The sequence below is a fragment of the Oryctolagus cuniculus genome, chromosome 1, assembly GCF_964237555.1.
Source record: "Oryctolagus cuniculus chromosome 1, mOryCun1.1, whole genome shotgun sequence".
NCBI lineage: Eukaryota > Metazoa > Chordata > Mammalia > Lagomorpha > Leporidae > Oryctolagus > Oryctolagus cuniculus.
The window spans coordinates 96784841-96788819 of record NC_091432.1 but is presented as its reverse complement, the minus strand read 5'-3'; positions in this window follow the sequence as shown (position 1 = coordinate 96788819).

Here is a 3979-nt window from a genome sequence, read left to right as displayed (position 1 = left end):
ATTCTTTTCCCTTTTTCAATTAGAAATATATATAGTCACTTTAATGTGTGAAGAGCCTATAAGTAAGTCATAACTGATCTCTCAAATTGAACATAGCAGATATTTTGAACAGTTTACCATTTTGCATTAGTATATATCAAATGTGTTCAAAGATGCCCTGGCAGTATCCATATTTTTGCAGTACAGATAATCTTTCAACCTCTATTACTTTTAATTTCTGTGGGTCTTTATTTCCTCTGTGTGTATGTGTGTGCTAGGGAACAGAACCTCCAAAAAAAGGTTATATTTGATGGTGGGAATGTGGGGACAGGAAAAAAATGAAGCCATTGGTATTGGTTTATGATTGTTTCCATATCCCCTTGCTTTCTGCTTTATAACTCATTACTAAAGAAGGAGCCTAGATACTAGATTCTTAGGGCTCTTTTAACAACCAACGACAAACTTGATAGCTTAGTACAACAGAAATTTATTCTATCAATTCTGAACTCCAGAAGTATAAAGTTAAGGTGTTGGCAGGTCTCCAAAGACCATTGGATAGATTCCTTTCTTGCTTCTTCTAGTTTGTGGTGGCTGCAGGCATTCCCTACTCTCTGGATAAGCAACACCAATCTGTCTACAACTTTACATGGCCTTCTCCTTTGTTCCACATCTTCTCCTCATGCATTGTTATGAAGACATTTGCCTTTGGACTTAACTTCCTGGATAAACCAAGATGATCTTTCCTCAAAATTATAAACAATTATATCTGCACAGACTTTTCTTTTCTTTGCAAACAAGGTCATATTCACAGATCCCAAGGGTTAGGATATAGATCTATGTTCTGAGTAGGGATATTATTCAAACTACTATTAATCAAGTTGAGAGCCAAGTATATAACCATAGGAAAATATCAAATTCTCTGTGTGTGTCCTTATCTCATTGCCTCTTTCATGGCTCTTTCTTTGCTTCATGTTCTCCACTTATGTTTCTCATGTATTCTCACCTTGTTATTTCTTCAAAACCTTTGAAACAGAAAGATGAGGGAGAATATTTTGATTGCATAAATAGTATCTTTTTGTTCTAATAGAATTCATACTATATTCAGCTTTTCAAAGAAGAAAAGGGGTTAAGAAAGTTCTAGCATTTATAACAAACTAGACTAAGAAAGTGAAAATAAGACATAAATGAACTTATAGAGACTAATATGAGTTTATAATTTAGTTCAAAAATAGGTAAATATATGAGCTCCTATGACAGATTTTCATTAGAGAGAAATTATGTGACTGCTAGAACTATCAAATAAGATAAAATGATTGCAAGAGAAGCAAAACAGAGAATGAATCCTTGACAACACTCTTACAAATGATTTGAAGAATTCCAAAGAGAACTGAGTTTATAAATCAATATATTTCAATAATCACTGCCAAGTTTTATATACATAAATTTATCTTTTCCTATTTCTACAAATATTTTTTAAAATGTTTATCTAAACTCTTACTTGGAAGGCAGAGAGAGAAAGAGAGAGAGAGAAAGAGAGGGAGGGAGAGAGTGGGGTAGGGGGTGAGAGAGAGAGAGAGAGAGCGTGCAAGTGAGCTATCATTCATCTGCTGGTTCACACTATAAAATCCTGCACTAGCAACAGCCGGGGCTGGGCAAAGCCAAAGCCAGGAGCCAAGAATTTCATTCAGATACCTCATATGCATGGCAGAGGCCTATCCACTTGATCATCAACTGCTCCCTCACAGGATGCAGTAGCAGGAAGCTGGATCAACTGGCACTTCGATACTATGGGTTGCAGGCATCCCAGATGGCTTAAATCACTGAGTAACAATGCTTACTCCTCCAAAAATAAATGTTTCATGGTCATTGTGTACTTGCTCCTTTTTAGTACACTGAGTCTATTATAAACTCAGAGGAGCCATTATGTTGTATCTTAGATATGTGTTTAATATACTAAATTTGCAAAGTCTCAATTTCCTGGTTTACACAATTCAAAGAAAAGACATAGATAGAACACAAATGTAAAAAATCAAAACAAATATGGAATAAAATTCTAAGCTAGATTTTGTAAAAGTCAAATTATACTAAATGGGAAGTATTATTGAATGGCTCAGAATATCTGAAAACTACCTAGCTGACAGAGCTGAATCTTTTCTTTCTTTAGAACAGCTTTTCTTCATGTGAGTTTTGAAAAATTGAAAACAGTAATAATGGTGGTAGGGATCAGTAAGTTAGACCTTAAAATTGGAATATAATGTGGTTATGTTCTCATACTGAAGTATAGAAGAATGCTATGATTAGTATAGATACCACTTCTTGCCACGGATGTTAGGTAAATTCAATTTTCAGAATTTATTGAAGCTATAACAATTTAAAGTATTTCTAAACAATTTTCATTCATGTTCTAAATTTTCATTAATATGATGGGTACCTTCAGCCTAACCTTTAAGATTTTATCTTTTTTTGCTCAAGTGATATGCACATAAAAGTTGACATTTTGCAAAGAGAAGGACCATTTCAGAGCAAAGGCTGTTGTATTTATTTTTCTTTTCCATCATTGCTTTTCTGTATTTCTTCAACTATTGCTATTATTTAAAGTCATGGCAATTTCCAACCCCACTATCTGTCTTGTCAAGAAAATAACAAACTGATTTCCTAATAAATATTTTTGCTATTTCTTTAATTCTTTTTCCATCTTTGGCCAGTTCCTTTCCTTATATTTAATCAATCTTCTAAGGCCATAAATACTCTGTATCTTTACAACTGTAAGTGTAAATGTTCTCATTTCTAAAGCATAGTGCTTTACAAGCATTTACTATATTTTCTCTCTCTTCATTGACAACATATGAACTATATGACAATTTATGAACTATTTCAAAATAATTAGAATTATAAGGTTCCAACATATACTTATGATAAATTCCTGAGGGGACAGGATGCTGGTTATTCTGATTTGATCATTACATATAGGATATGCGTATAGAATTACCATACCATACACATAAATTTCTATCAATTAAAAATTATTGTCAATCAAAAATACTAAAGTATAAATATTTTATTTGAAAGTATGTCAAAGCCAGCTAACACAGGACCAACACAATTTGGTTTTTCTCTTACCTTTATTCACAGACAAGTCAGAGAATCACAACTGGTTCTCTTTGCAACTTGTATTTAGGGTCAAATCCTCCCAAGGAAGCATCCTGGATAAGATCCCACCATGTCAGGATCCTGAAAGGAGGTTGCTATTGGTTGGCCTTAATTTCCTTTGCTCAAAGTTGTAAAAGTATGTGTGTCTATTATGCATACATCCCCACTGGCTCTTTGAGGCAGTCTTTTTGTTGGTCTTCCTTTGCCTTTGGTTCACCCTCCAAAGGCCGCTGCGGCCAGCGCACCGCACTGATCCGATGGCAGGAGCCAGGTACTTCTCCTGGTCTCCCATGGGGTGCAGGGCCCAAGTACTTGGGCCATCCTCCACTGTACTCCCTGGCCACAGCAGAGAGCTGGCAGAGAGCTGGCCTGGAAGAGGGGCAACTGGGACAGAATCCGGCGCCCCGACTGGGACTAGAACCTGGTGTGCCGGCGCCGCAAGGCGGAGGATTAGCCTAGTTAGCCGCAGCACCGGCCACTGAGGCAGTCCTAATATCATTGCCTTATATCAATAATATTACAGGCTATATATTTTCTGAAAAATGTTTCCTTTTAAATATAAGTAATAAATTAGGATAAATGTATCCATTAAGAGCTTTAGATAGACCACTGAATGATAATAAATATATAAAAATCACAATGTGTATTTTTGGAAACATGTTTACATATTAAAATAAGTAAAAAATATTGCATCATTTTCTCTTTCAACATGGCTCACTGGAACCTCAATATTTTTCACTGTCTGCTGGAAAACAGTCTTTATTCTTTGTAAGATTCAGAGCTATTTTGGGATCTCAGTAATAAGGCACACGCTGAATCATTCACTTTCTTTATGAAACTTGTGTTGGCC